We start from the raw sequence: 10,827 nt of genomic DNA, 5'->3' as shown, positions 1-10,827 counted from the left end.
TATACATATATATAAGATATATATATGTATTTATATGTGTGCAGTTTATTGTATGTTAATTATATCTCAATAAATCTGTTGGAAAGATAAAGGAAAAAACAGCAAAAAAAATAAAGTAGCTAAATTGTTGATATTTATACCTAGAATTGTACAGCCTTCATAGTTCAATTCAAACACTTACCCATACAGCTCAAGCATTAGTAGGCAGTGTTTTTAAGGTCTCAAATCACTGCAAGTCTTTCTCTTTGGGAAAATATAACAAGTAAAGTTCACGACCCAGCCATGTTTTCCAGTGCTAGATAGAACCTCAAATACTTCCTCTATCTCCACTCCCCTGTCCAGTTCCATACATCTTTAGATTTTGTTTGAAAATATTTATTAAGGATCTACAATGTGTGAGACACTGCACTGGGCAGAGGAGCATGGGGTAGGGATTTCAGATAGAAGTGGGAATAAGACATGGTCCCAGCTCTTAGAAGGCTCTAGTGGTAAATAGGTCAAAACAACATCCAACATCTAAGCGTGAAATGAGCAGTGCTTGTTTTCTATGCTCCAGTTCCCTTCTGCTCTTTTCCTCAATTCTCCTTATCAGAGAAAAGATTGATCAGCTGTGGGTTTGCCATCCTTTAGAGTCAATAAGCCTCTGGCAGGGATTAACACAGTGCCTGTCTACTTATTCCCTGAGACTGCTGGGAGCCAAGGAGCCTGGGAAACTGGAGCCTTTCCTGCTTTTCTGGCTCTTGCCTGAACTGACAGCCCGATCAGAATGCTTGTTCTCAATCTGCCTCAAAACATGAAGGTTCTGTGGATCCAGAGTCCATTGAAAACTCCACCTGGGTTTTTACCTCCTCACCTATCTGGGTTTTCCTAGCTGCATACATACACAGCGGAGCAACCCCCTTCCCCTGCCATGCCTTCTCTGCCCCTTCTGTGGTCCCCACACCAATCAGGCTGAACCAGATGGCCCAGAATTTGTGCTGCTAGGAGTCCCTTAGGTACCCAGGGCTGATCGTTCAGAACAGGAACATCAGAGAGTAATCAGGGAGGGAGGCCAAGGGTTCTGAGAGAATACGAAGGGGTTGGAAATGCCTGGTACCACAGCCCAAAGTCTAGGGACAAAAAGAAAAACTAGGCATTTCATCTGGCTATATGTCGAAGTTTGAGGAATTAGTCATTTACATTGACTTCCTAAAGTATGCCTCCACATGACCATAAAGCACAGTTATTTCTATGCAGATGATTCAGTATATATCAGGATAACTTAATTAGTTACAAGCTGTATTTTATCACAACACCAAGCCCTGTTCATAAATACTCAAGTTCCAAAGTAGTTGCTTCTACACAACCACTTTAAGACACATATTTTTTAGGTCACGAGGAAGTGGTGTCACACCCAGATAATGTTTGAAGCAAGAAAGAAACCCTTGTCATTTTTGAAGGTTAATAAGTTGAAAAGGTATGGTAAATCCAGAAATTCTTTTCCTGGACTTTATCAAACAACTGTCTTTTGATACCATATAAAATGAGTTTGAGGACACAGGAAAGTGTATCTCTTCAATGAGTTCTTGACACTTGAAGGGTCCTCACCTTCCTATCATCACGGTCTCCACCTCTTCCCAACATATGTACACCTTTCTAAATTGTTAAGTCACTGGTTACTTTCACCTTGAGGAGTCTCTGCAGTCACGATATCCCTAGGAAGAAGGGTGGCCACTAAAGCATAAGTGTATCTAGGCAAAATAATATCCCTTTCCTGCTAAAGCTACTCCTGTCTCTTGAGCACCTTAGAGAATGTATGCTGCTTTTCAAATATTCCTGATTCTTTTGGAGGGAGGTATCTGAAGACTCCCTGACATTTAGAGAGGTATCTCTTGACTGAAAGGAGGAGGGCAAAGTTACTATTATGTTTGGAGTGGGATTCTCACAAAGCTAGGCATTCTGGAAAACACGAGCAGGTATGAGACCTCTGTATCAGGGTTCCAGTAGAGAGTCAACTCCTGACTTGGCCTGTTGTGTGCAACATAACCGTAGGTGTCAGGGTAAATTGCCCTTTGAGTAGAAGCTAGTCTGCATCTAACATTTCAAGCCATTTTTTGCTACTTTTTTTAAACATGGTCTTTTTTTCCCCTCCATTGCATTCTGTTAAGTTTATTTGGGGAAAATGACACTGGGCCTTTAAAAAGCTTTACTAAGAAGGAGGGAAATACCACTGTTTTTTCACACTGTGCTGGGCCAAGTTGTAAAATTTTCCGGAGTTAACCAAGACCAGTGAGTTCCATCCCTATAGGCTTCATGCTTTCTGTATTTAAAATTGTTCAGAGAATAAGCATCACATTCCACTTTAGGAGACCCATTCTATTATTTAACCAAAGTTCAGTGCAGTACAGAGGGTTGAGATGAACACTGGCTTAGTGTTAAACTCACTGAGACTAGTTTTCCTCATTTGTAAATCAAGAGGGTTGAACTACATCTCTAAAACTATACTCTCTAAAGTTCCTGAGAAAACCATAATTCAAAAAGAGTCACGTACCACAATGTTCATTGCAGCTCTATTTACAACAGCTAGGTCATAGAAGCAACCTAAATGTCCATCAACAGACGAATGGATAAAGAAGATGTGGTACATATATACAATGGAATACTAACCATAAAAAGGAACGAAATTGAGTCATTTGTAGAGACGTGGATGGATCTAGAGACTGTCATGCAGAGTGAAGTAAGTCAGAAAGAGAAAAACAAATATCGTAGATTAACGCATATATGTGGAACCTAGAAAAATGGTACAGATGAACCGGTTTACAGGGCAGAAAGACATGGCCCCTGCTCTTAAAAAGCTCTGGTGGGATTTCTTTTCATACCACCTTAAAGGCCTTGAACATTTTCTTTAGGAGATGAGGAGCCATTGGTGGGTTTATTTGAGTGGAGGAATGGGTCTTGCTCACACGTAAGAAGCCAAATCATCCCAGTAGAAACCACTGAAGAGGCTGTTGCAGTGGTTCCTGACAGAGGTGAGGAGGGCATGAGTTAAGGAGGGCATGAGTTAAGGAGGATGGAGAGGAAGGGACCCATTGAACAGCTAGTCATCAATGTAAAATCAGTAAAACTTGAGGGCCTCTTAAGTGCATAGCATTGGTACCACTATGGAGCATGCAAAATAGTATGAGAGTCTGCCTTTTCCTTCATAGCTTGAGGAGATAGTTAAACACTCCTTTGGAAAGTCAAGCAAAACAAAGATTTCACTGTGGAGTAATGAGGCTGGGAGAAATAATTTGTAAGATGAGAAAGTGTTTGAAGCCAGTTGTGATGATTAATTCCTCTCCTTCCAAAGTAGATGCAAAGTACTGTAGGAGTTCAGGAGAGGAAGGAAATGCACATTAACTGGAGTGGTCAAGTAAGACTTCATACAGGAAGGGGTTGGCAATTTGCAATAGGGGAAGAAATATGTGAAGCCAACAAAGTATAGGTTGGGAGTGCCAAGAGATTTGTTTGTGGAATAGCGTGTGGTTGGGTTGGAGAGTAGTATGGAATACATGGTAAACCTATAACTGCACGTAAGGTTGGATCAGATAGGTTGGAGTCAAATCTGGGAAGGTGCCAAAAGCCATGCTGGATAGTTAAGACTTTATTCTGAATGTAGTGAGAAGCTGTTGAAAAGTTTTAAACAAGAAGAGACAATCTGATATGGGATTTAGGAAATGAATTTGATGGCAATGTGGAAGATGAATTGAAGTAAGGAGAGACTGGGGAGGTCAATTAGAAAACTGTTGTAGTATATTTTGTATGATCATTCTGCCCTGTTGGTTTTCCTCCCCACACACCGGCACATGCACACACACCACCTACTTCTCTATTCCCTGGGTCACCGATGAAGCAGGATTCTTATCTGTTGGGGTCCTAAGTCCAATTTCAGCAGTTTCAGGTTGAAGTCACCGCTCAGTAGGCATGTCTTGATCTTGACACACAGAAAACTTTTCTTTTGGTGCTGCTTCAAGGCACCTAGTCTCTTCCCAGTGTCACTAAGTTGAACTTCCCATTGTGATTGGCTCAGAGCTCACAGTCAACCACACGTTTGCTTGGCATGAAGTTATCTTACCTCACTGTCTTTCCTGGGATTTTTCCGAGATTTTTTTCCCTTACATTTACACAAAATATCACATCTGCAGCTTCAGACTCACTATCTTCAGGAGACAGAACAGGCCCTAAATCCACAGTGACTTCTGGAGAAAAGGTAGTCATTACAGGTATCTAAGAACTGGAGTGGCATTCACACAGCTAGTCCAATTAGATCCAGGTGGGAAAATTCTCTTCCCAAGGGCAGCCTCCCTTTGATTTCCTAGGATGTCAGAGCTAAAGGGTTCCTTAGAGATCATTCTCCTACAGATGAGGGGGCTGCGACTCAGAGATAATAGGCAGATTTTCCTAGATTACCCTGCTAATTATGACAACTGGGACTAGATGCAGTTTCTTAAGCTCCAGCCTTTTTTTCATTATACTTAGCTTTCAAGGCAGTGTTGTTCTGATCCCTGTTGCTGCACCCTAGAGAAAATTTTGCTCTCATGTGTCCATTTTTCAGGAAATTGAAAATCTAAAGATAAGGAAGATTAAGAGACCTATAATAGTGATTAATCAGCTACTCAGAATTTCAAAAGAAAGTAATAAGAGGTATCACCTTGAAGATTACAGAGTGCCCAAGGGCAGAGCAGCAATGGCAATAACATATTTTAAAATACTTGTTGTATTTATGGATACATTTTGATATTCCTAATACTTCAAATATCTCTTTTAACTAAAATTTTTATTTTGAGATAATTGTAGATTATCATGCAGCAATAAGAAATAATACAGAGTGATCCAAAGTACATTTTATCCAGTTTTCTTTAATGGTAATATCTTGCAACACTATAGTACAGTATTACAGGATATTGACATTGATACAGGCAAGACGCAAGGTATATCTATCACTACTAGGATTTCTTATATTGCCCGTTTATTGCCTCACCCAGTTCCCTCCTGCCCCCCCTTCCGTAACTCCTGGCAACCATTAATCTCCATTCATATAATTTTGCCATTTCAAGAATATGTAAATGGCACCTTACAGTATGTAACCTTTCGGGATTTGCTTTTTTTCACTGAGCATAGTTCTCTGGATGCTCATTCAGGTTGTTGCATGTATCACTAGTTTGTTCTTTTTTTTAAATTGATGAATAGTATTCCATGGCAGGGATGTACCACAGTTTGTTTATCCATTCACCTCAATGAAGGGCATATGGGTTATTTCCAGTTTTGGGCTGTTACAAATAAATCTGCAATGAACATTTGTGTACAGAATTTGTATGAATATAAGTTTTCATTTCTCTGGAGTAGAAGCCCAAGGACATGATTGCTGGATTGCATAGTAGTTGCATGTTTAGTTTTTAAGAAATTGCCAAACTGTTTTCCAAGTGGCTGTACCACTTTACAGCAGCAATGTATGAGTGGTCCAGTTTCTCTGCATCCTTACCAGCATTTGGTGTTGTCATTATTTTCTGTTTTAGCCATTATTGTGGGTTTGTAGTTGATATCTTATTGCGGTTTCAATTTGCATGTTCCTCATGACTAATGATGTTGAACATCTTTTCATGTGCTTATATCCCATCAGCATATCCTCTTCAGTTAAATGTTTCTTCATGTGTTATTTTTTTGCCAATTTTCTAATTGGATTATTTATTTATTTGTTTACTGTTGAGTTTAGAGAATTTGATATATGTTCTGCATATGAGTCCTTTGTTCGATATTTGGTTTGCAAATATTTTCTCCCAGTCAGTGACTTGTCCTTTCATCCTCTTCACAGGGTCTTTCTCAGAGTAAAATATTTTTAATTTGGTGAGGCCCAATTTATTAATTTTCCTTTTCTGAGTTGTGCTTTTAGTGTCATGTCTACAAACTCTTTGCCAAGCCCTAGATCCTGAAGATTTTCTTCTATGTGTTTTCCTAAATAGTTTTGTAGTTTTGCAGGGTACATTTAAGTCCATGAACCATTTAGAGTTAATTTTTGTATGAGACCTAAGACTTAGGTCAAGGTTCTTTATTATGACTTTTTTCTATGGATGCCTACTCTCTCCAATACCATTTGTTGAAAAGGATCCTTCCTCCATTGAATTGATTTTGCAACTTTGTCAATAATCAGTTGGACATATCTCTGTGGGTCTATTTCTGGATTCTCAATTCTGTTCCATCATTCTATGTTTCATCATTCTATCACTCTTTCAATATCACAATCTCGATTACTGTAGCTAATAGTAAGTCTTGAAATTGGGTAAAGTGATTCCTCCCGCTTTATTCTTATTTTCCAAAATTGCTTTAGCTGTTCTAGTTCTATTATTTTTCCAAATAAAATTTAGAATAATCTTGTCTATATCTACAAGAAATCTTGCTAGAATTTTAAGGGGAATTATATTAGACCTGCATATTAATTTGGGGAGAATTGACATCTTTACTATGTTGACTCTTTCAGTCCATGAACAAACCATGCCTCTCCATTTATTTAGATCTTCTTTGAACTCTTTCATCAGCTTTTTGTAGCTTTCAGTATACAAGTTCTATATATATTTGTTAGATTTACACCTAAATATTTCATTTTTGAGCAATTGTAAAAGGTACTGTATTTTTAATTTTGGTGACCTCAGGTTCATTGCTAATATATAGAAACTCTAATAATTGATTTTAGTATGTTTGTCTTGTATCCAGTGATCTTGCTGAACTTGCTTATTAGTTCTAGAATATTTTTTGTAGACTCCTTGGGAATTTTTATGTAGACCATCATGTCATCCTCAAAAAGGAAAAGTTTTATTTCGTCTAATCCATATGCCATTTATATCCTTTTCTGGCTTTATTGCACTTGTTAGAACTTCTAGTATTATGTTTAATAAAAGCAGTGAGAATGCACATCCTTGCCTTGATCTTAGGGGGAAAGCAGTCATTCTTTCACCATTCAGTATAATATTAGCTCTAGGTTTTTTTTTTCTTTTTTTTCTTTTCTTTACATGCTCTTTATTTTGAGGAAGTTCCCTTTCATTCCTATTTTTCAGAGAGACATTATCATGAATGAATGTTGAACTTAGTCAAATTCTTTTTCTGCATAGATTGATATGATCCTGTGGTTTTTCTTCTTTAGCCTATTAATATAGTAGACTACACTGATTGATTTTCTAATATGAACCAGCCTTGCATCCCTGTAATAAATCCCAGTTGGTTATGGGGTATAATTCTCATTATATATTGCTGAATTCTATTCTTAACATTTTGTTAAGGATTGTTGCATCTATATTCACGAGGAATATTTTTAGTTTTCCTTTTTGTACTGTCTTTGTTTGGTTTTGGTATTGAGGTAACAATAGCTTCATAATATTAGCCTCTATTTTCTGCAAGAGATTGTGTAGAATTGGAATTAATTCTTAGTGTTTGGTAGAATTCTCCAGTGAAACAATTTGGGTCTGGAGATTCCTTTTTGAGAGCTTAAAACTAGGAATTACATTTATTTAATAGTTTATAGGGCTATTTAAAGTATCTATTTAATATTTAGCTAGTTGTGGTAATTTATATTTTTTAAGGAATAATCTGTTTCATCTAAACGTGTAGGGTTATTTGTAGCATTCTCTTATTATCCCTTTGATGCCTGCAGCATCTACAGCAATATACCCTGTTTCATTCCTTATATTGGTTAAGTTGTGTTTTATCTCTTTTTTCTTTGTCAGTCTTGCTAGAGGTTTGTCAATTTTATTGATCTTTTCTAAGAACCAGGTCTTTGTTTCATTGATTTTTCTCTATCTTTTTTTTAATTGTATTGATTTCTGCTTTTATGTTTATTATTTCCTTCCTTCCGCTTCCTTTGTATTTATTTTGCTATTGTTTTACTAGGTTCTTGAAGTAGGACTTATATTATTGATTTGAGACTTTGCCTCTTGGCAAATATAAGCATTTAGTGCTATAAATTCTCCTCTCAGAATTGCTTTAGCTATGTCCCACAGATTTGGATATATTTGTTTCCATTTCATTCAGTTTAATGTATTTTTATATTTCCCTTGAAGCTTCTTCTTTGATTCATGGGTTATTTAGAAGTGTGCTCTTCAGTTTCCATGTGTTTGAAAATTTTCCTGTTAATTTTCTAGTTTGATTTCATTGTGGTCAGTGAGCATACTCTAAATGATTTCAATTCTTTCGGATTTGTTAAGGTTTGATTTATGGCCCAGGATATGGTCTAGTTTGGAAAATGTTCTGTGGGATCTTGAAAAGAATATGTATTTAGAATGTGTATTCTGCTATTATTGTATGCAATGCTCTATAAATGCCAATTAGGCCCTGTCATTGAATTCTTCTACGTTTTTGTTAATTTTTGGTCTAGTTATTCTATCAATTGTTGAGAGAGGGGTGCTAAAATCTCAAACTACAATTCTGTATTTGTCTATTTCTTCTTTTAGTTCTGTAAGTTTTTGTTTCACACAATTTGCAGTTCTGTTTCTTGGTGCATATACATTTAATATTTCTATGTCTTACTGGTGGATTGACCCTTTTTATCATTTGTAATGTCTCTGTCGTTGGTAATTTTATTTGATCTGAAGTCTACTTTATCTGATATTAATATAGCCATTCTTGCCTCTTTGACTAATGTTAGCATGATATATCTTTTTCCATCCTTCAACTTTCAGCCTCCGTAAATTGCTTTAACTTATGTGAGTCTTCTGTAGACAACATATGGTTGGGTCATGTTTTTAAATTCACTCTTCCACTTTATTTTAATTGGTGTACTTAGATTATTTACGATTAATGTAATTATTGATTTGTTAGAGCTTATGTCTGCCTAGTTCCTTTGTGTTTTCTGTTTGTTCTCTCTGTTTTTCCTTTCTGTGTTTTCTTTTCCCTGCCTTACTTTGGGTTACTGGAGTACAAATTTATATCCATATTAGACAGTGTTATAATATTTGCTTCAAACAGCAAACATAATTAGAAAACTCAAGATGAAAAGGAAAGCCAACTTTATTTACTCATAATTTTTCTTTTTCTTTTTTTTTATCTTTGAAGTTGAACAATTCCTTCTTTTCTTGTTATGTCTTTGTTTACAGAATTTCTTTTCACCATTCTTTTAAGGTAGGGCTGCTGGCAACAAATTCTCTTAGTGTTTCTTCATCTTAGAATGTTTTAATTTCCCTTTCATTCCTGAAGGTTATTTCTACCAGGTACAGGAATCTGGATTGACAGTTCTTTTCTTTCAGCACTTGAAAAAAGCTATGCTACCATCTTCTGGAAGATGCTTATTTTTTTTTTTTGTCTTTAAGTTTTTAGAAGTTTGTCTATAATGTGTCTTGCTGTGGATTTCTTTTTTTGGGGAGGAAGTTTCACTTCTTGAATGTGTAGTTTTGTATCTTTTGCCAAATTTGGCAAGTTTCAAAAGTTATTTTTTGATTACTTTTTCCATCTTGCCATCTTTATTCTCTCCTCTGAGACACCAATGGCATGACTACTAGATCTGAGACTGTTCACTTTTTTCCCTGGCTATTTTCTCTCTGTTGTCAGATTGGGCAATTTCTATTTTTCTCTCTTCAGGTTCACTGATTCTTTCTGTTGGGAATTATCCATGATGGGGTTTTTTTCTTGTTTTTGGTAATTGAAATTTTCAGTTCTCAAATTTTAATTTGGTTCTTCTTTATATCTTCTATTTCTTGCTGAGGCTTTCTATTTCCTTGCTAAGAGTTTTTCATTTGTTTCAAGCATGTAAGTAATTGTGTGCTGAAGTATTTTTATGGGGTTGATTTGAATATTTGTCAGATAATTTTAATATTTCTGTCATCTTGGTGTTGGAACCTATTGACTGTCTTTTTAAAAACAGCTTTATTGAGGTATAATTAACTTACAAAGGACTGTGCATATTTAATGTGGACACTTTATGAGCTTGGACATATGCAAACACCTGTGAAAGCATTTCATTCAGATTGAGATTTTCTTGGTTCTTGGTATGATGAGTAATTTTTTATTGAAACTTGGATATTTTGGGTATTATTATATGAGGTTCTGGATCTTATTTAATTTTGCTTTAGCTGGTTTCTTCTGACTCTGTCCTAGCAGAGAAGAGGAATGCACCTTGTTACTGCCAGCAGGAGGTAGATTCCAGATTCCCTACTCAAGCTCTTTTTTTCTAAATTTTTACTGTGTTAAAATATACATAACTTAAAATTTACAACCTTAACCATTTTTTAAGTTATTATAAAATATTGGCTATATTCCCCATGTATACACAACCCTACTCAGCCTTTTTTGACACTCAAGTGAGGTGTCATTATTTTTGGGTAGTGGTGGCATTTTTAGCTCCCTACTACTGATATATCCCTGATTGGGAGGGGTAAGAGTACCTCACTACTGTTCTCCATGTGGCATCTAATGACACCATGAGGTGGAGTGGCCTTATGACTGCTGGCTAGTAGTGAAAGCTCTTACTCTCCAATAGGCCTCCTCTGATACCACCACAAGCAGGGAGGGGGCGAAGTGCCTCATTACTGCTAAAGCAGGTGGAAGTTCAGGTTCCCCATGTAGTCTGCACTGACACTGTGGCGGGTGAAGGTGTGACCTTGTTACAAGCTGACAGTGATAAAAGTCCCAGCTCCTTATTTTGCCTTCTCTGACTTCAGCCTCTCTGTGAGGGTGTTGTGCTGCCTGGTTACAGACTCCAGGGAGTAGTAGACTTGGATGTCCTTTACTAGCATGGATGGGCATGGGGCCACCATTTCATCTGTAATGTTTAGCTGGAGTAGAACAGGTATTACCTAAAATGTTTTCTATCTTGTTAGGCTGTCCCTT

The sequence above is a fragment of the Balaenoptera acutorostrata genome, chromosome X, assembly GCF_949987535.1.
Source record: "Balaenoptera acutorostrata chromosome X, mBalAcu1.1, whole genome shotgun sequence".
NCBI lineage: Eukaryota > Metazoa > Chordata > Mammalia > Artiodactyla > Balaenopteridae > Balaenoptera > Balaenoptera acutorostrata.
Note: the sequence above shows the minus strand (reverse complement) of the source record.